This window comes from Bidens hawaiensis, unplaced genomic scaffold (assembly GCF_021521415.1).
Source record: "Bidens hawaiensis isolate Kalapana, Puna unplaced genomic scaffold, B.hawaiensis_p1.1 tig00009443_1, whole genome shotgun sequence".
NCBI lineage: Eukaryota > Viridiplantae > Streptophyta > Magnoliopsida > Asterales > Asteraceae > Bidens > Bidens hawaiensis.
Genome location: NW_027491698.1, coordinates 557,998 through 581,320, shown reverse-complemented (window position 1 = coordinate 581,320; position 23,323 = coordinate 557,998). Strand labels below are relative to the sequence as shown.

The window sequence follows — 23,323 nt, the reverse complement described above, 5'->3', positions numbered from 1 at the left end:
GATAATTATGGAGGAAGTTCCCTCCATCCACCCTCGATATCTTGAACTTAAGTTCAACCTTCGCATTTGTGAAAATTCATTCTTTATGTGAAAATCATGTGCATGAAAACTCACGATTATATAAAAAAAAAAGTTTTTCTTATACTTTTTTTATAAAGGGGCTATCAAAGACTTGTGGGATTATTAAAGAACTCACCCGTCATTCTTAGCTTTATTTAACTTGTTGTGGTTTTCATTTGTTCGTTTGAAAATTCTCGCTGTTGTTTTCACTGAACGGTGATAACAGCGTCTGGTGAGCTTTTGTTTTCACTGAATGGGGCCATCCACGACTTGTGGAATAATTATGGAGGTGATTTTATCTATCCACCCTAATATCTTGAACAAAAGTTCAACCTTCGCATTTACGAAATTCACACTTCATATAAAAGTTGTGTGTATAAAAACACACGACTGTAAATAAAAAAAAATGTTTTTGAGACTGACATTTGTTTTTTTTTTTTTTGACAAATGGGCTAGCAGAGACTCGTGGAATGACTAGCTATCCATGATTCGTAGTATGATTATGGAGGTGATTCCGTATGTCCACCATCAATATCTTGAACAAAAAAATCAAACTTCGCATTTGCAAAAATTCATACTTAATGTGAAAGTCATTTATATAAGAACTCACGGTTGTAAAAAATGTTTTTAGGTACTTTTTTTTATAAAGGGGTCAAGGACTCATGAAATGAATAAAGAGATGAGTATGTCATTCGAAATTTATTTTACCCGTTGTGGTTTCCATTTATTCGTTTGGGCCTCCATTTGCTTGATTGAAATGTGTCACATTTGTTTTCACTAAACAGAGCTAGCAACGACTTGTGGATTTTTGTTTTACTAGACGCGGCTATGAACGACTCACGGGATGATTATGGAGATAATTCCCTCTATCCACCCTCAATATGTTGAACAAACGTTCACATTCGCATTTGCAAAAATCCATACTTTATGTGAATGTCATTCGTATAAGAACTCACAAGTGTAAACAAAAATGTTTTTTGAGACTATTTTTTTTATAAAGGGGCTATCAAGATCTCGTGGGATGCTTAAAGAGGTCACCTCGTCATTCTAGTTTTGTTTTACTCGTGTTTTTCTTTTGTTCGTTTGAGCTTCAATTTGTTCATTTGAAATGTGTCGCATTTGTATTCATTGAACAGGGCTAGCAGGGACCGGTGGCCTTTTGCTTCACTGTACGGGGTTATTCGCAACTTGTAGGATAATTTTGAAGGTAAACCCCCCCCCCCCCCCCCCCACACCCACCCTCAATATATTGAACTTTAAGTTCAACCTTCGCATTTGTGAAAATTCATGCTTTATGTGAAAATCATGTGTATAAGAAGAACCCACGATTATTAAAAAAAATGTTTTTTGGGACTTTTTTTTTAAAAGTGCTATTAGGGACTCGTGGGTTTAAAGCTGTGATATTCCTTGATTATGAAAGGTAAATACAAAGACTATAAATAGCTGTACAAGGAGGTAATTAAGGAGCTATTTATGAAAATACCAATATCTAAAACTAATACAATATTTACTAAATCAAGCCAATAATATTGTTTGAATATTATCGGCTAACAGTGGGATTATTAAAGAAGTCACTCCGTCATTCTAGTTTTCGTTTACTTGTTGTGGTTTCCATTTGTTCGTTTGGGTTGCCATTTGGTCGTTGAAAAGTATCGCTTTTGTTTTTACTGAGCGGGGCTATCCACGACTCGTGGAATAATTATGGAGGTGATTCCATCTATTTAATATCTTGAGCAAAAGTTCAACATTTGCATTTACGAAATTCATACTTCATGTGTTCATGTGAAAGTCGTGTGCATAAAAACACACTATTGTAAAAAAAATGTTTCTGAGACTAAATGGGCTAGCAGGGACTCGTGGAATGACTGGCTATCCGCGAATCGTAGTATAATTCTAAAGGTGATTTCGTATATCCACCATCAATATCTTGAACCAAAACTCAAACTTCTCATTTACGAAAAATCATACTTAATGTGAAAAGCCATTTGTATAAAACCCACGATTGTAAAAAAAATGTTTTTCGATACTTTTTTTTATAAAGGGGTCAGGGACTCGTGAGATGAATAAAGAGATTAGTCTGTCATTGTAGTTTTATTTTACTCGTTGTGGTTTCCATTTATTCGTTTGGGCCTCCATTTGCTTGATTGAAATGTGTCACAATTGTTTTCACTGAGCATGGCTAGCAACGATTGGTATACTTTTCTTTTACCGAACAGGGCTATGAATGACTCATGGCATGATTATGAGGTAATTCCCTATATCCGCCTTCAATATTTTAACAAAAGTTTACATTCGCATTTGCAAAAATTCATACTATATGTGAAAGTCATATATATATAAGAACTAACAGTTATAAAAAAAAGGTTTCTTGAGACTTTTCTTTATAAAGGGACTATCATGATCTCGTGGGATGCTTAAAGAGGTCACTTCGTCATTCAAGTTTTGTTTTACTCGTTGTGTTTTTCATTGGTTTTCTGGCTCCAGAGGCTGTGAAATTTTTGAGTAGGGTTCAGCGCGTCGTACACGGAACCTCTTCAGCTTCTAGGTCTCAAAGCTTTGTTTTTAGCAGGATTGGCTTTGCTGTTCAAAAGGGGGTTGCGGCGCAGCTTGTTGCCCGTTTGCCTGCCACTTTAATCGTTTTATAGTAAATTATATAAAACTTCGATTATTTAAAAAAAAACCTTCTATTTGTTCGTTTGAAATGTGTCGCATTTGTATTCACTGAACAGGGCTAGAAGCGACTGGTGGGCTTTTGCTTCACTGAAAGGGATTATCCGCAACTTGTAGGATAAAAACAGAGGCAACTCCCCTTATCAACCCTCAATATATTGAACTTTAAGTTCAACCTTCGCATTTGTGAAATTTCATACTTTATGTGAATATCATGTGTATTAGAACCCACGATTATAATATTTTCTTTGTTTTTTGGGGACTTTTTATTTTTATTTTTGTAAAAGGGCTATTAGGGACTCGTTGGATTATTAAAAAAGTCACTCCGTCATTTTAGCTTCTTTTACTTGTTGTGGTTTCCATTTGTTCATTTGAAAAGTATCGCTTTTGTTTTCATTAAACGAGGCTAACATCGACTGACGGACTTTTGTTTTCACTGAGTGGGGCTGTCAGCGACTCGTGGAACAATTATGGAGGTGATTCCATCTATCCACCCTTAATATCTTTAGGAAAAGTTCAACCTTTGCATTTACGAAATTCATACTTAATGTTTTCATCTGAAAGTCGCGTGCATAAAAACACACGATTGTAAAAAAATGTTCTTGAGACTTTTTTTTTTGACAAATGGGCTAGCAGGGACTCGTGAAATGACTGGATATCCGCGACTCGTACTATGATTCTGGAGGTGATTCCGTCTATCCACCATCAATATTTTGAACAAAAGTTCAAACTTCGCATTTGCGAAAATTCATGTTTAATGTGAAAGTCATTTGTATAAGAATCCACGATTGTAAAAAAATGTTTTTTGGAATTGTTTTTTTATAAAGGGGCCAACGACTCGTGAGATGAATAATGAGATGAGCATGCCATTAAAATTTTATTTTACTCGTTGTGGTTTCTGTTTATTCGTTTGGGCCTCCATTTGCTTGATTGAAACGTGTCACATTTGTTTTCATTGAACATGTCTAGCAACGACTGGTATACTTTTGTTTTACTAAACGGGCTATGAATGACTCATGGGATGATTATGGAGGTAATTTCCTCTATCCGCCTTCAATATGTTGAACAAAAGTTTACATTCGTATTTGCAAAAATTCATACTTTACGTGAAAGTCATTTGTATAAGAACTAACAATTGTAATAAAAAGGAAAGGTTTTTTGAGATTTTTTTTATAAAGGACTATCAAGATCTCGTGGGATGCTTAAAGAGATCACTTCGTCATTCTACTTTTGTTTTACTCGTGTTTTTCATTTTTTTGTTTGAAATGTGTCGCATTTGTATTTACTAGAACAGAGCTAGCAGTTACTGATGGACTTTTGTATTATCCACGACTCTTGGGATGATCAGGGATATGATTCTTTCTGTCCACCTTCAATATCGATTCATCTAGTTATTCAATCTATTTTTGTTTTGGGATTTTATATTGTCGTCACATAGAACCAAATTTAGTAAGGTTAAAATCAAACCAAACAAGAATTTAGTTTGTTTTGTAATTGAATAAATTTTTTTAATGTAATTAAACCGTCTAAATAAGATTGGGTTAACTTAATATTGAATTGAGCTAAATGACAAATTTAAATAATAATTACGGGTTATTCCATATAAAATGAAGAATTAAGTGTCATTTTAGTACCCGTGGTTTGTTCAGTTACGTAACTTTAGGTACGATTTTGAATTTTTTGCAAATGACTACTTCAGGTTTCTAAAGCTTGCCATTTTAGTACATTTTTCTAACCCCGTCTATTTTTATTCGTTAAGTCAAGGGTAATTAGTAATTTTCATTTATTTTATTTACAAAAAATATAAGGTTGAAGAATATGAGTTAAAATATAAAAACCTTTGAAAGTAAAGGGACCTTTGTGCAATTCTCAAAGAAAATAAATTCCAACCCAGTTCCCTTCCCGTCTTTCCGATCAAAGTATCTCGCCGCCGACGAGCTTGGTTGTTTTTTCCGGCCAATCCACAACATTAATTCTTTTCTATTTCGTAATAGTAACACATCACGACTATCTCCTAATCTTTGGCTCGATTTAATTCAGTTTTAATAATTGTTAATCAGTATTATTAACTTGAACCCGGTATTAAAACCAAATCAAATTAGACACATTAATGTTGATTTAGCCAAATAAATACACCCAAACTCACTCATTCGATGATTGCGAACACACTCATACGCTCAATTTCCCCAAACATCAACTCTATGAACATCTTGAAACTCGCCACCGGCCGATAACTTGAACTAGTCAACTGACATCAATTCATCCACTTGTCAGGTGACTGATTCGTGCTTCACGCACGTCCTTATGCAGAGAACAAAAGCCCTCATATCACATTGACAGATGACAATTGTCGATCAATTTGCGGATTTCATTTATAGGGTTTATGAGGATATTGGGTTCATTCAAAAGGTGTACTATAAACATATTCAGAACTAGTTTAGATGTATCTAAGTGACTTGCTAGAGTGGTTTCTTCTTTGCTTGTTGCAACTTTGGTTAGGCCTTAGACGCGAGTTCGAGTCAACTTTAAAATGAATTAAGATTGTGTAAAAAACTTATTAGTCTGGTTTATATCAAAAACTGAATTTAAAACCAAAGTTTTAAATTGGTTTGATTTTATAATCGATTTCGATTAAGTTTAATTAATTTCCAACCAAATAAAGACACACAAGTGAGTTACTTTCAAAGGTGCAATGGTCGCCCTGTGCGACCTCTCCCTTGTTTATTTTGCCAAGTAGCGTAAATTTACACATGTTCGCCTGGAAAATTTTATACGCATTAAGTCTAGCCTCCTTATTTATGAAAACATTTATACGTATCGAGTAAGCCCCCCTTCCCCGGAGTTTTCGTCAAAGCTTCGCTATTGGTTACTTTAGCACAACCATTTTATATATACAAAGACCATCAGGATTGGAGTCTAATTTAACGATGGAAAAGAAAGAATTTAAAAGAAATAAAAGAGAAATTGAGAGAAATGGAAGAAACATATATACTTATTTTCTTCATTCATAATCCTTAAAAGTTTTAACACATAAATATTTTATTATTATTATTATTATTATTATTATTATTTTCTCAATTACTTCGAACTTGAAAACACGATAGTTAATTAATCTTATCTTTCAGTCTATTTGTTTTCTCTTTCTATTATTTTCTTTCATTTATTAAAGGAGTGTTTGAGATTCCTTATTTTACTTCATTATAACTCTTTATCAACTTATGAAACTTTTCCTCTCACAATATAAGTAATCCCAAACACCATATTAGTTTTCAAAAAGTTTATAAATTATAAGTTGGTGAAAATAAGTAATCCCAAACACCCCCTAAACTTGGAACACAACGATAATTCTAGAGAAGTAAAGGGGTCAATAGCATAAATATCATTCATTTTCAAAATCTGCAAACGAAGATTAGAAAAAGGAAATTAGAAATAAACAGAGCGCGAAACAAGGCGTGTCCAAAATCATTCATTCGAGTTTAGAGTTATTAATTAGGGCACACGCAAAATCTCAATACAAAATCAAGCAATCGTAATTCACTGATTCAGAGGATAAATTAGCACACATTCCAGCTTCAATTTCATAATTATCCTCATCCTCGATCTGCATTGCGTTTATTATTTTCCCCTAATTGATGAAACTTCATGACGGAGGGTTTTTGAGCTACGATAATATTAATTAATCGCCTCCGGTGAATGATAAAGGATGAAATGGGTGACATTGCTTAAAGACTTCAGAGATAAGGTTGGCTTATCATCGCCTACACCTGCCACGTCATCCCCCTCACCGTTTTCGTTTGATCCAAACAGTAATTACGCCACTTCTTCAAGCTATGATGCTGATGATCCGTTGTCGAGGTAGCTTATCTGTTCTTTTTATTTCTGCATAATTAGACTGAATGTTAACAAACTTCGATATGACCGACTCGTATTGTATATCTGAATATGAGTTACAAGGATATATATATAGATAACATCATTTGTGGATCACTGTAGACATTAATATGCATAACGAAGCTTGTTAATTGTGTGTTAGATATATAGATGTATATTTATACAATAAGGTTTTGTAATTGGTTATCGAGTACTCAAAGTAGTAGGTACCTTTGGAATTTAGTTTTTATTTGTAATACAAAACTATTGACGGTTACGAAGCACTTTTTGCTAGGAACGGGTTGAAAACACACACACACACACACAAACTGTAGAAAAGTAAAGAACACGAGAATTTACATGGTTCGGTCTAAAGCTGACCTACGTCCACAGGTTGTAACCAGGATATGATATAGTATTATTGCTCTATGCTATGGTGATGAGAGATTATAAGTACAATACGTGTTTATATAGAGACTAGTCTATGGTTACAAAACTTAGCCAACAAGAAGACGTAAATGGGCTCTAATGAAGAGATCTAGGGCCGGTCCAAAACCTCCTATGTCTTCTATTAGTTATGGAAGGGTTGACACAATGTAGTATGCTTATTGAATGCTCATACTTGAATACTGCTTTGCTTAACTTAATTTGGAAAAAATTGGAGGATACCGCAACTCAAAGCGGATTCAAGTGCTTATGGTTTGTTGTTCAAGTTATACTTAATGTGGCATTGGGTTAGAGTAGGTGGAATTAAGTTGTCCTTATGGCATGCATTTAGATCTTTATAGATGATCTATTAATTGTGACCGATGGTGATTTGCTTCTCAAACCGATAAAGATCTTCACATTTATGAACTACTCCTTAAATTCCTGTTATCATTAATTGTGCACTGATTTGTAAGGGTTTAATTAATGCTGTATGTAATAGGTCTACTACACACATGTAATGCTTGGGTGTTTATTTTCGCCCCCACCCCCACCCCCCACATATTTGGAGAATAGTAAATGCTCAATAAAAACCCGGCCTAAGTTGCTTATTTTATTCTGGTCATTTTTTTAAGCGGTTCACTTGATATGAAGTAGACTAGGCTGCAAAAAACCACGAAACATATTTAATTGTGCATGTGATAGAGGAGCTATAGTAATTTGAAATTATATATTTTAAACAAATATGCAAGCTGCCAAGTTCTAATTAGTTTCACCGTGGATGCGATTCTTGCACAATTTTTCATATGATAGTGTGTGCTTGCTCATTAAAGCATTCATTATTAATGTGAACTTGAGAAATTCTAGTTTGCTCAACATGATCATCCATGTAAAAAACTTGGTGTATTTGCTTCACCTTGTATCTTTACATGTTTAAAAACAGAGAAAAATATGAACTTGAACTGGATTTCAAGAGGTCTTGGGAAGAGTTCCGGACATCGACTTCAGAGAAGGTTGGTACATCTTACGATCATGAGTTGCTTCCTTCTTTTTTTTTTTGTTTGAAATTAACAGCTGATTAGAGTTGATGGTTTCAATATATCTATGCAGGAGAAGGAAAAAGCCCTGAATATTACTATTGATGTCTTCTGTAGATTAGTAAAGCAGCATTCTAATGTAGCACAGCTTATTTCCATGTATGAAATCAACTACCCTTGTTTAAATTTCAATTTTCACACAATTCTCTGTTTAGTTTCTTCATTTTACAATGATAGTATCTTAATGCATGACAAAGAACTTTTGTAAGTATACTTGTATTGCCGGAGAGCCTTAATTAGAGGATTTGTTTGTAAAACCGTTTGAAATTGGTAATTTGATGTGTCAAATTTCATATATATTAAGCTCTTAACTTGACAAAACAATGGGACAAAAGGTTCCTAATTTGGAAGTAAATTCAATAGTATGTCAGATTCTGATATACTTTCTGCTGATTGTATCTTACTACTTTTGATGGTTTACGGAGACAAACCTCTTTCTCAAGTCTCAACAGACTGGTGTGTATATATATATATATAATTCCATGTGTAGCAAATATACTTTCTGCTGATTGTATCTTTTAAACTAGAGCTTTTGGTTTATATAAGGTTTTCAAACACATTACTAAGAGATATGTCATATTTGATTCTTTGGAGATTTTTTGCTTTCATATACGTGTTAACATTAAAAGTTTTGTTCCACAGGTTAGTAGAGACACAGATATTTTGTTTTGTTGTGGGTAGAGCATTTGTCACAGATATTGAAAAGCTAAAAGTTAGCAGCCAAACAAGATCTTTGGAGATCGAAAGTGTGATAGGTTTTTTCTCAGATGCTACTGAGGTCTGTCTTTTTTCTTTCTCTCATGTTTTTATGAGTTTGGTTTATAAGTGATTCATACAAGCATACATTTATACCCATGCTTTTACAGGATGGAGCTCAAGTTGGTTCAAATTTACTGCATGCAGTGTCATTCCTTGTTTGTGGGGTATGCATTTAATCTTTGCATGCTATAAATAAATGTTTTTCACAGTGAATAATGTATTTTTTATCAATTGTTTTCAGGCTATTGATAAACAATCTCTCCTTGATTCGGGGATATTATGTTGTCTTGTTCATATACTCGATTCTTTTCTAGTTTCTGATGAAGGGAATGTGAGGCAGAATACGGTTACTGTTGAAGGGGAACCGGAGGTAACTGAGAATGTAGTTTCAGATCGGCAGCTTGAGGTAGGCCATCTGCTTTTACTATTATTTTAATAACAAAATAATGAATCATTGATTGGGGTTACTATTATTTTGTATGATCATGGTTTCTACAATATTTAGTGATATGATGATAGCAATTTAATTCCCATGCTTTAATTATGTAGACCTGACTCTAAGTAAGACCAACAACTGAGAGTGGATATATTTGTAATTGTGATTTGCCTTTGAAGGTAGAGGGCAGCATTCTACATATAATGAAGGCATTGGCAACCCATCCTGCAGCTGCACAGAGTTTGATTGATGATAATTCTCTTGAGCTACTCTTTCAGATGGTAGCCAATGGGTCATTTGTTTTATATTCAAGATACGAGGAAGGGCTTGTCCCCTTGCACGCCATTCAGCTCCATAGGCATGCGATGCAGGTGATTACACTTTCTTGTATGCACATGTTAATCTTGATTTGAGAACTTAATGTATTTATAGTCATTCATTTGTTATCCAGATATTAGGTCTTCTTCTGGTTAATGACAATGGGAGCACTGCTGAGTACATAAGGAAACACCAGCTGGTGACTATCACATTCTGTTATGCTGAGTTAAATTGGGCTATGCAACATATTTGAGTATCAGTTCAGTTTATTAATATCTTTTTGTGCAGATAAAAGTGCTGTTATTGGCAGTGAAAGACTTTAATCCTGAATCTGGAGATTCTGCATATACAGTGCGTATTGTGGATTTGTTGCTTGAATGTGTGGAATTGTCATATAGACCTGGTCAGTTACGTGGTTTATATGTCACTGTTTTTCCTAGAGGTGCCATAATGGGCATAATACATGTTACTGAGTGATTCAGTTATATGCCTTTTGTGTTTGCCTATCTCTAAAAGTTGCCTTTTCGTATATCAATAATAGGTTATCCATGAATCAGCTTCAAGTAAGTGTCTTTTGTACATGAGTAAAAGTATATGCGTGTCACGAACGGTGTATCTCATGACTATATGTGCCAAATTGTTCTTGCATGGCCATAGAGGTATAACACACCAAAAAATGGGCACCTTTGTGATTTCTCTTAAAGAAATACACTTTGGGTGGTATTTGACATTTTGTTGTTGTTTTTTTTTGTGTAATGTGTAAGAGAGGAACCATAACCCAAATTGACCATTAACAAGTAAACGGGCTAAGTTTGCACCTTAGGATTTTTTTTTCCATAGTTTTGAAAGTCGTAGTGACGCTGACTGAACTTAATGTTGATTTTTAGAGGCTGGTGGTATCAAGCTCAGGGAAGACCTTCGTGATGCTAATGGATACCAATATCTCATTCACTTCGCTTTAATTCTTTCAAAAGATCAGAGTTCTCAAACTAGTCAAAATTCTGACCCAGAAGGGTCAAAATCAACTAATGACATGGACATGCATGATGAAACAGGAGAAGAAGACACCTCATCACCATCCGTTTCACCCACACTCTCTAGATTACTTGATGTTCTTGTTAATCTAGCTCAAACAGGCTCAACACAGACAACCGTGTCCCCTAGATCAAAGGGTACAAAAGATCTTAATCCAGCTGGCAGGGCATCTAATAATGATGCCCGGGAGACAGATAGTTACAAAGTTAAGGACCTAGAAGCTGTCCAAATGCTGCAAGACATTTTTCTCAAATCCGATAGCAGGGAGCTTCAGGCTGAAGTGCTACACAGAATATTCAAAATATTTTCAAGTCATCTTGAAAACTACGCCTTATGTCAGCAGTTGCGAACTGTTCCATTGTTCATCCTCAATATGGGCAGCTTTCCCCAATCTTTTCAAGACGTTATTCTTACAATTCTCGAATATGCTGTGACTGTTGTGAATTGCATACCTGAACAAGAATTACTTTCAGTTTGCTGCTTGTTGCAACAACCAATAACATCTGAACTGAAGCGCACACTTCTGGGATTCTTTGTAAAGCTAGTGTCATTTGATCAACAGTACAAAAAGTTCCTGAGAGAAGTTGGTGTGCTGGAGGTTTTATTAGATGATCTCAAACTGCACAAGTTTCTTGTGGGTCCAGAGCAGGAGCAGAACAAGGACAATGATGATAGCGCTAAGGTGGAAACGAAGGGTAGCCCGGATGATTTCCAGAAGCATATAGAAAGTAAAGATATGATTCTATCATCTCCTAGATTATTGGATTCTGGTTCTGGAAAGTTGTGTCTTTTTGAAGATGAAGTCACAATTTCAGTTGCTTGGGACTGCTTGGTTTCATTATTGAGAAAAGCTGAATTTAATCAAGTGACATTTCGTTCTGCTGATGGAGTAACTACTTCTCTTCCATTTTTGGCCTCTGATGTCCATCGCCCTGGTGTTCTTAGAGTATTATCTTGCCTAATAATTGAGGATTCTGCACATGTTGGTAGCGATTCCTGTTTCTTTGCCATGCATGGGTTAACAAACACATACACACACAACTTTTTTAAAACGATACATGGCCGGTCAAAAATTCGTTAGACATACGTGCAGTAGTGCATCGGGTTGAAAAACAAGGGTCTTCTCATGATATTTGTGCTTTTTCTTTGATACCGCCCTTTATATGCACACCCATATATACATAGAAAGGCTTAGGGTCAGTGAGTAACTAAATATTCATGTGATTGTGAGCACATTTACAAAATTGTGAGTCGAGGTTACAAAGTTAGTTCTATCAGCTTTATTTTCATTGTTCTCATGAATATTTAGTTTATTTGATCTTTGGCTCCCCCCTCTCCGTATATATGTTTGTGTGTGTGCACTGTGCGTGTCCTTTTTTTATTTTATTGATTACATTGAATGGATTGTGCTACTTTCTGTGTTCCAAAGAAGTTTTTGCACTTTTTTTCTATTAAAACCCGGTACCTCTCAATACAAATAATGTTTAATATGAATTTCAATGTAAATAGCAATTAGCAAATTTCAGAAGTGAAAAGGTGACCGCTTTACAACCGAAGCAAAAATAGTTTTTTCCCCTTCTAATAAAGTGTAGGCAGGTTTAATTGTGGCCTAAAATTTGCCAATCGAGTTATAGACTTGTAGGTGAAATACACCTTTTTAGATGTTTTTCTTAAATTTATTTTAACTTTAGTAACCTAATCTGTAGCTTTTATTAGGCTCATGCAGATGAATTGGGTGTACTGATTGACATTTCAAAGAGTGGGATGGTGATAAGCAGTTCGGGATCTCAATATAAACTCCCAGAAGATGCAAAGTGTGATATTTTTGGCGCCATGTGGCGAATTTTAGGAGCCAGTGCTTCTGCTCAGAGAGTGTTTGGTGAAGCCACTGGGTTTTCTCTTATCTTAACAACCCTCCATAGTTTTCAGGGAGATAATGGACTAATCAGTCAATCCTCAATAACAGTTTGCATGAAAGTTTTTACATATCTGTTGCATGTGATTACTGCTGGCACTAGCAACAATCCTGTGAACCGAGTAAAGCTACACACAATTATATCTTCACAAACTTTTTATGATCTTTTATCTGATTCTGGATTGATCTGTGTGGAGTGTGAAAAACAAGTCATGCAGTTGTTATTTGAACTTGCTCTTGAGATTTTGATTCCACCATCTTTTACACAAGAAACGACGGAAACATTAGATGATACTGGAGATGTTTCTGCTTTCCAAATAATTACTCCATCAGGCTCAATTGTTCTTGATAAGCAGAACATATATAATGCTGGTACAGTTAGGGTTCTCATCCATTTGCTGTTGCATTTTACTCCAAATCTTCAACTCAAGTTTCTAAAACTTATTGAAGAACTTGCTTGTGCTGGTGCTTTTAATCAGGAAAGCCTTACATCTGCAGGTGTTGCTTTACAAATTTGTGACATGTTATTGCTAAAGAAATTACAGCCCATGCTGGTGCAGCTAACTTATTATTTGGTTAGGTTGTGTGGAGCTTCTTCTTGAGACAATACAGCCCTTCCTTTCTGGTTCATCCTCTTTACTTTTTCAGGCTTTAAGGATCATTGAAGTACTTGGTTCTTATAGGTAAAATTCTTTATAAAAACTATCATTTTGTGTAAATATTATTTGAATATTTTCACTGTACTTGGAGGTCACAGTTTTAATCCATTTACTTGTAAAATAAAAGAGAACGATTTAAAAGGAAAAGGGTCAAAGATCACCGAGGATATTATTAATGCATAAAAGTGAAAAATCTTTTGAGTTTTTTATTCAAAAAATTACATAATTGTTGAAATAGTATTCTCTATTCATTCCAAAGTCATATTACACAAAAAAAAATCAGAATTTAACATGGTTAACCCAGCCTGACCTGTTTTCACTCATACAAGAAGTTACTTGTTTTGACTTGTATCTAACCTTAATCATGGAACTATAATAGTAATTGACACTTATAATTTATTTTTCTTTTGGTTGCAGGCTGTCATCAGCAGAACTGCAGGTGATTATAAGATACATATTGCAAGTGAGACATATGAAATCTGGTCATACTCTTGTTACTATGATGGAGAGGCCTACAGTTTCAGAGAATATTGCTCTTGCACCTTTTGTAGAACTGAATATGAGCAAATCTGGGCATGCCTCTATCCAAGTACCATTGGGTGAAAGATCATGCCCCCCTGCTGCTGGCTATTCTTTTGCTTGCTGGTTCCAATATCAGAATCTTTTAAAATCAAATGGCAAAGACACGGAACCTTCTAGAAGCACAAGTCCACAAATCATGCGTATATTCTCTGTTGGTGCTACAGGTGGTGGTAATAGTAATACCAATACTTTTTACGCTGAGATTTATCTTCAAGAGGATGGAACATTAACCCTAGCAACCAGCAGCGCCTCTTCACTATCTTTTTCAGGTTTAGATATAGACGAGTACAGGTGGCATCATCTTGCTGTGGTGCACAGCAAACCACATGCATTAGCTGGATTATTCCAATCTAGTGTTTCATATGTTTATCTTAATGGGAAGCTTAGACACACAGGCAGATTAGGGTACTCTCCTTCGCCAGCTGGCAAGTCTCTGCAGATAACTATTGGGACACCTGTCAGTTGTGCAAGGGTCAGTGACTTGTCCCGGAAAATCAGGTCTTGCTATCTTTTTGAAGAGGCATTGACACCTGGTTCAATTTGTTTTATGTATATTCTGGGCAGAGGGTATACTGGTCTTTTCCAAGACACAAATCTTTTGCAATTTGTTCCAAATCAGGCTTGTGGTGGTGGAAATATGGATATTTTAGATTCCCTTGAAGTTGATTTCACAATGGCTTCTAGCACACAGAAGCCTGATAGTGGTAATAAGCAAGGCAGTTCTAAGACAGATCGTAGTGGTGTTGTTTGGGATCTTGAAAGATTAGCGAACCTTTCATTTCAGCTTTCTGGAAGAAAACTAATATTTGCATTTGATGGAACATCTACAGAAGCTTCTAGAACATCTGGAACTTTGTCAATGCTTAATTTAGTTGATCCAATGTCGGCGGCTGCTTCTCTGTTGGGTGGTTTGTTACAAACCATTCATCTGTTATGTTTAGCCTAATTTCGTGATCTTTCTACTTCGTAAGATTACTTAGCTTCTTATTACATGTCGAATGGGTTCTGGTTGAAATTGTCATTTTCTAGTAGGGTTCAATACGGGCCTGGTTGAGTGGGGCTGGCCCACACATTTTAACCCAATTTTTTATACATGTTTGCATATTTAATGCATTAATCATGATTACAAAACAAAATTATTCCAATAATGATCTGCATTAATCATGATTATATGAACATTGAGTTTTCTACTTTACGAGAACATTACGGTTGACATATTGATTAGTGTTTTCTTCCATCAGGTATACCACGCTGTGGACGTCTTCATGGGGATATATGTGTATGCAAGCATTCAATAATAGGTGAAACCATGAGATCCATTGGTGGGTTAGCCATGGTTCTAGCCATAGTTGAAGCAGCTGAAACCAGAGATATGTTGCACATGGGACTCACACTTCTTGAATGTGCACTTCACCAAAATCCACAAAATATTAGGGACATGCAATCTCTTAAGGGATATCACCTGCTAGCACTACTATTACATCCCAAAATGTCATTGTTCGACATACATTCACTCGAGATCTTTTTCCGAATTGCTGCATGTGAAGCTTCTTTACTTGGACCAAAAAAGTTGGAAAAATTCAATAACGATCCGTCACCTGTTGAACCTGTCCAGGTATCCACCTTTGTAGAACTTAATTTGCCAAATGAAGTTTCCTCAGTTGGCTCACATGGAGATATGGATGATTTTTCTGAAAATATATCAGAACTCGATAACACTGATTTACCAGCTGAAACATCAAACTGTGTTGTTCTTTCAAATTCAGATATGGTTGAACACGTATTACTGGATTGGACTGTTTGGGTAGCAGCATCAGTTCCAATACAAATTGCTCTTTTGGGGTTTCTTGAAAACCTAGTTTCAATGCATTGGTACAGAAATCACAATCTTATCGTTTTACGTAAGATGAACCTTATTCAGCATCTTTTAGTAACCCTACAAAGAGGCGATGTTGAAATTCCTGTACTAGAAAAACTGGTTGATCTGCTAGGGGTAATTTTGAAAGACAGATTTGTTATTTCTGAACTGGAACACGTTGTTAGGTTTGTAATCACGACTTTTGATCCTTCTGAATTGACATCAAAAGGTCAAATCATTAGAGAGTCAACCGGGAAGCAGATTATTGTTAGAAATATATTGCTCGAGATGCTAATCGATATTTTAGTGACGATTACATCAGAAGAATTGCTTGAACAGTGGCATAAAATTGTTTCGTCAAAATTAATCACTTACTTTTTTGATGAAGTGGTTCATCCCACTAGTATGAGATGGGTTATGACTCTTCTTGGTGTGTGTTTAACCTCACCTTCTACATTTTCTCTTAAGTTTCGTACAAGTGGAGGATATTTAGGGTTTGTTAGAGTGCTTCCTAGTTTTTATGACTCCCCTGAGATATATTATATTCTTTTCTGTTTATTATTTGCGAAGCCCGTTTATCCAAGATTACCAAGTTCGTTTGCTGGACTTTCATGCCCTTATGCCAAGTGATGGAAGTCAAACCGAATTGAAGTTTTTGGAACTTTTGGATTCTGTTATTGCAATGGCAAAATCCACATTTGACAGGTTGTCTATTCAGACAATGATTGTTTGTAAAAGTGGTGATATAAATCTGCTTGGTTATTGGCTTGTGTCAGAACTTGTAGATGGAAATACAGAGATGACTGGTGAGCTTCAGGGTGAAGCTCTGATGCATAAGACATATGCCGCCAGACTCATGGGCGGAGATGCTTCGGCTCCAGCTGCTGCAACTTCCATTCTTAGGTTCATGGTTGATTTAGCCAAAATGTGTTCACCCTTTTCTGTTGTGTGCAGACGAGCCGAATTTCTTGAAAACTGCGTGGATCTTTATTTTTCATGTGTCAGGTTCTACTTTACTTTTCTTGGCTTATATGTGATGTTCAGAGGTTGAAATTTAAACCTATTTATTCAAAACTGGTCATAAAAAATAGCTGAAAAGGGAATGGATCATAAATCGTTTTATACAAAGACAGGACATTATCATTGTAATACCATTGTTTTTGTAATCATAAGCAACTCATTTGTTGTCCATACAAAATCAGAAAAATAAACACAAAAAAGCTCATGTTATTAATGGGAAAGGTTGCGGTGGAGACCTTTTGATTATGTACTCACGCGGGTCATTTATCTATTAATTTTCTCTTTGTAGGTCAGCTCATGCTGTGAAGATGGCTAAGAGGCTGTCTGTGAAGCCAGAAGACACAAATCCCAATGATTGTGAAGATACTGCTAGTTCTCACAATAGCTTGCCACTTGAGCAAGAAGAGTGTGCTAAAACCTTCACAAGTCTGGGAAGCTTTCCACCAGCTACAAGTTCTGATGATATTCCTGTTGCCGCAAGCAATTCAGATGGATATAAAGAAGATAACATACCACATCCACACTTGAATTACACAAGCCCAGCAGTAAATATTTAACCACTCCTAAGCCCATTCATCAAACAAGAACACTGAGTTCATCATCTTTAAGTAGACTTGATTCCTCGTATTTTCCAGAGAAATCCACTGGGGTCCACCGAGCAGCTTCATCACAAAATCTTGCAGGGAGTCTCTCTGAATCAAAACCCAAGCTAGGTTTATCTCCATCAATGACATCTTGTGTTTCCATGTCTGATTTCGATGCCACATCAGACTCAAAACGCCCTCCCATAATTCCAAACACCACAGACCCAATTTTCCCAATTAACTCACAAATCCTTCTTGAAGCAGATGATTCTGGTTATGGAGGTGGTCCATGCTCAGCGGGAGCAACCGCCATTTTAGATTTCATGGCTGAAGTTCTTTCAGATTTTGTAACCGACCAGATAAAAGCTGTACCAGTTATCGAGAGCATTCTTGAAAGTGTTCCATTGTATGTTGATGCTGAATCTGTCTTGGTTTTTCAAGGTTTGTGCCTTGGTAGACTGATGAACTTTCTAGAACGACGTATCTTGCGTGACGATGAAGAAGATCAAAAGAAACTTGATAAAACCCGTTGGTCAACAAATTTAGATGCTTTATGTTATCTCATAATTGACCGTGTATATATGGGTGCATTTCCCGAGCCCATTGCTGTACTGAAAACTCTCGAATTCTTGTTATCTATGCTACAGTTGGCTAATAAACTCGGTAGAATCGAACAAGCACCACCACCTAGCAAAGGATTACTGTCTATTGGAAGATCAAAACAGCTTGATGCTTACATACTTTCAATGTTTAAAAATTTGAACCGTACAATCATGTACTGTTTTCTTCCATCTTTCTTGATTTCTATTGGAGAAGATGAACTTGTTTCACATTTAAAGTTGCAACAAATTGAGCCCAAGAAAAGATCTGTTCTTAACGACTTAGAACAAGACAATGCGATAGATATCTGCACCGTGCTACAGCTGCTCGTTGCTCATAAACGTGTGATATTCTGTCCAAGTAACCTTGAAAATGACCTAAATTGCTGCATGTGTATAAATTTAATCTCTCTTTTGCATGATGAAAGGCAAAATGCACAAAATTTGGCAGTTGATATTCTAAAACATCTGTTACTGTACCGGAAAACCGCATTAGAAGACCTGCTTGTTTCTAAACCGAATCAAGGGCCAGTTTTAGATGCTTTTCATGGCGGTTTTGATAGACTTGTTACTGAAAGTATGCAATCTTTTCTCAAATGGCTACAAATATCTGAAGTTCATGTTAATAAAATACTGGAACAGGGTGCTGTGGTTATGTGGGTTCAGTATATTGCTAGTTCGGTTAAGTTCCTGAAGAAAGTTTGACCAGAGACATTGGGAGCAGATTAAAGAAAGAAGAATTGCATTGGAATCTGTTCGAGATAATATGTGTACTGAACTGAGACTTGTTCGTCAAGATAAGTATGGTTGGGTACTTCATGCTGAAAGTGCATGGCAAACACATTTACAGCAACTTGTACATGAATGGGGCATATTCCCGTTGCCCAAGTTGGGCACGAATAATGATCCCATTTGGCAGCTTTGCCCTATTGAAGGCCCGTTTAGAATGCGGAAAAAGATTGAATGGCGTAAACTGAAAGTCGACATGATTGAATCCATTCTAAATGTGGAGTTTGGAGGTCGGGAGAAAAACGAAACTGACCTTGTTAATTCTGATTGTGGGTCTGCTTCTTTGCCAAATATTTTACCTTTTGATGAGTTGTATGATGACACAGATGGAGTGAAAGATGGAGGGCCCAGTCAGGTTGGGTGGAATGATGATAAGGATAGTAGTATTTTAGATGCAAGTATTTATTCTGCTGCTGAATTTAGTGTTAATGTCAGCTCAGCTGTTGCACCAAAAGCAGAAAGTGTATTTGAAAATTCTGAAGTTGGTTCATTGAGAAGATATGCTTCAGTAAGATCTGATAATGTTAGAGTAGCAGATGAAAAAATTGATAAGGAGTTGAGTGACAATGGGGAGTATTTAATTAGACCTTATATGGAACGTAACGAGAAGATAAAGTTTAAATATAATTGTGAAAGAGTTGTTAGTCTTGATAAACATGATGGGATCTTTGTAATTGGAGAACTCTGTCTATATGTTATAGAGAATTTTTATGTTGACGATTCTGGGTGCATATGTGAGAAAAAAAGTGAAGACGATCTCTCGGTTATTGATCAAGTTTTAGGTGTAACAAAAGATGCATCTATATGCAACGACTCCTCATCTTGGGAAGTGGATGTAAATAAACATAACGAGGGAAGGGCATGGGCCCACAATAGTGGTGCATGGAGTAATGAGAGTGCAGTTAATAGTAGAAATGTGCCTCATTTGTGGCGAATGTGGAAGCTTAAAAGTGTCCATGAACTTTTGAAACGTGATTATCAGCTTCGTCCTGTTGCTATTGAAATATTCAGTATGGATGGATGTAATGATCTTTTGGTCTTTCATAAAAAGGAACGGGAGGAAGTTTTCAGAAATATGCTGGCATTGAATCTTCCGAGAAACAGCACGTATGTTTCTGGTCAACATTTGTTTTGACTTTTATCTTGTTGCTTTTTATTCACATTCTTGTCTTTCTGCATGTAAATAAGCAGGTTTTTGGACCCTACAATCTCTGGATCACTGAAACAAGAAAGCACTTTTATGCTTACAGCTAAACCCTTTTCCAGAAGGTGGCAAAATGGTGAAATTAGCAACTTCCAGTACTTGATGCACCTCAACACGCTTGCCGGCCGTGGTTACAGTGATCTTACTCAGTATCCTGTCTTCCCTTGGATATTATCAGATTATGAGAGTGAAACTTTGGATTTAACCAAGCCCGAAACCTTCCGGAAGCTTGACAAGTCAATGGGCTGTCAAACAAAAGAAGGAGAAGTGGAGTTCAGGAAAAGGTTTGTTTCATTTCTACATTATTCTCGGGTTTTCTGGCTGAGGTGTCAAGGTGAGTGCGTCAGGCAGGCTGTGTTACGGGTGAAATTGGGATTGTATTGAAGAGGTCATTTTTAGTAGGAAGGTTACACATTTTTTACTACATACACCACTAATTATTGATTTTGATCATATTACCCTTATACAAGTTCTTTCCTTTACCTTCACTTTGTGCAAGGGAAAACTGTCAAAATAAGTAATTTAGTTGTGTACGAAGTAAAAAGGTGATTTAATGCACAAAAACAATATTATAGCATTACTAGTTTAAATCATCGAATAAAATGGTTTAGGAAGCTTTATTTAATAAGTTGGACCTTGGGTGACTTTTGACCCATCTGATCCATTTGACCATTCTCCTTTTAGCTAAAATTTTATTTGACCTGTTTGAGATAAACACCTAAATCGATCTGTTCACAAGCAAACAGGTCAAGGTCATCACCTTTACTTTGTTCATGCCAATTTTTCTAATCTATTGTGGTTTTATATTCAGGTTTGACAGCTGGGATGATCCTGAGATTCCCAAATTTCATTATGGTTCTCACTACTCAAGTGCTGGAATCGTTCTCTTTTATCTTATACGTTTGCCACCATTTAGTGCAGAAAATAAAAAGCTGCAGGGCGGGCAGTTTGACCATGCTGATCGTCTTTTCAATAACCTACGGGATACATGGTCAAGTGCTGCTGGAAGAAGCAACACCTCAGATGTAAAAGAACTCATCCCAGAATTCTTTTATATGCCAGAATTTTTGGAAAACCGTTTTGATCTTGACCTTGGGGAGAAACAATCAGGAGAGAAGGTCTGTTAGTTCAATCTTGGATTTTTTTTGCTGTTTGATATACACAACTCATTTTTTAGGCAGAAAATTTGTTCTATTTAGTTGTATATTGGGTCAAAAGTTTCAGATTAATATCTTATAATAAGACTTTTTAATTGTATGTAATACGTTAATTAGTTATAAAGTTAAAGAAAAATGGAACTAATAATGTTTGTGTATGCTGTCTCTGGTATATTTTAATGTTGCTAAATGTAACAACATAAGACTGACATCATTGATTGTTTTCCTAGGTTGAAAATGTTGGATTGCCTCCTTGGGCCAAAGGTAGTGCTAGGGAGTTCATCAGGAAGCATAGAGAAGCTCTGGAGTCTGATTATGTTTCCGAAAATTTGCATCATTGGATAGATCTTATTTTTGGTTACAAACAACGAGGCAAGGTGCGTGCTGATCTTCTAGAAATTTGTCTTAATTATGGTTACATAAACAAGATTAACACAATAATAATTTCAAATCTATGACGCGAAACAGTTTAGGAGGCTGTATCCATTTATTTAAAATCATCTAATTGTAATATTGAAACTGCATACCACTAATTCGTAATATACTGAAAGTTTCCAATTTTGACAGGCGGCTGAGGAAGCTGTGAATGTTTTCTATTACTATACATATGAAGGAAGTGTTGACATTGATGCGGTTGATGACCCTGGAATGAAAGCAGCAATTCTTGCTCAAATTAACCATTTTGGTCAAACCCCGAGACAACTTTTTTTACGACCTCACGCCAAACGAAGAACCGATAGAAAACGTCCCTTAAATCCACTCAGATTATCTTCACGTCTTATCCCACATGAAGTCCGAAAGATCACATCATCAGTAGCACAAATAGTTACAGTTAATGACAGGATTTTAATATTAGGTCAAAATAACATAATTAAACCCATGACCCACACCAAATATGTTGCATGGGGTTTCCCAGACCGTAGCTTGAGATTCATGAGTTATGATCAAGACCGTCTCTTGTCAACCCATGAAAATCTTCACGGTGGTCACCAGATCCAGTGTGCAAGTGCTAGCCATGATGGTCAACTTTTGGTCACCGGTGCAGATGACGGTTTGGTTTGTGTTTGGCGTATAGGTAGCTACGGTGGGCCCCGTGCACCGCGTAAATTACACTTGAAGAAAACTTTGTGTGCTCACACTGATAAAATCACGCGCCTTTACGTTTGCCAGCGGTACATGATTATTGTAAGCGGTTCAGATGATTGCACTGTCATTATATGGGATCTTAGCTCTATGGTTTTTCTCAGACAGCTTCCCGAGTTTCCGTTTCCGATCTCGGCTATTTTGGTCAATGATATGACCGGCGATATTGTGACGGCTGCTGGTGTTTTGCTGGCGGTTTGGAGTGTGAACGGTGACTGTCTCTCGGTGGTCAACACTTCTCAACTTCCGTCTGATCTAATATTATCAGTGACCACTTGTATGTTTTCTGATTAGATGCAAACGAATTGGTTTGTATCCGGTCACCAAAGCGGGGCTATAAAAGTGTGGCAAATGGTTCATAATTCTAGCGAAATGGCTAAAACTCAGAAGCATCCTTCTGCACATTTGCATTGTGGGTTAGGGCTTGGTGGTAGATTACCAGATTACACATTGGTGTTACATAAGGTGCTCAAGGGTCATAAGCATCCAGTGACTGCACTTCACATATCAAGTGATTTGAAGTCATTGTTGAATGGTGATTCTGGTGGGCATTTGTTTTCATGGGAATTGCCTGATGAATCTTTTCGGCTTTCTCTTAAGCGGGGGTGATTGTAGGTAAAATCAATATGTGAACGCCAAAGTCAAAGTTAAAGTCAAAGTCCTGTGTTCATTCTCTAAAGAGAGGACAAGAGAGCGCTTGTGACAGGTCCAAGGGCTGACCAAGGGGAAGAAAGGGCCAAGATGGGTTCGGGTGAGCGTGGTCTTGGCTGCAAATGACGTGTTTGGGTGAGGTTTGACTCAGGTTGGGACATATTCCGACTTTTGAATTTGTTGGGATGGTAAAGTGGACAATTTGTTGTACATTGAATATGCAGGGCTAGTTTTAGTTTTGTATAGTTTCGGGTCGGGGGTGTTTGGGCTGATGGTTGGCTCGTGCAGTTAAGACTGCTGCTCCCTTGTTTGGCTCGGGTGTACAGTTGATTTGTAAATAAATATGTGATTTGTTATGGTTATACAATCTACAACTCCCCTGTTTGGTTGTTAACAGATCATCATCAAACCTACTAGTAGAGTACTATAAAAAAAGAAAAAGATTTTAATTAAATCCAACACTCTTTAGTCTATAATAATCAATACTGACA

General features: G+C 36.4%; 1 pseudogene across 1 annotated transcript; it reads left to right on the top strand.

The window, feature by feature from the left end:
- Positions 1-6,433: 6,433 nt before the first annotated feature.
- Positions 6,434-23,150, top strand: LOC143532336 (protein SPIRRIG-like; annotated as a pseudogene). The gene is made up of 19 exons (XR_013135157.1): positions 6,434-6,585; positions 7,940-8,039; positions 8,137-8,222; positions 8,766-8,901; positions 8,990-9,046; positions 9,124-9,288; positions 9,498-9,689; positions 9,770-9,835; positions 9,925-10,039; positions 10,524-11,653; positions 12,388-13,084; positions 13,167-13,269; positions 13,663-14,735; positions 15,069-16,690; positions 16,995-19,784; positions 19,869-20,165; positions 20,693-20,999; positions 21,269-21,415; positions 21,606-23,150. The product of XR_013135157.1 is annotated as a protein SPIRRIG-like (transcript).
- Positions 23,151-23,323: the final 173 nt, after the last annotated feature.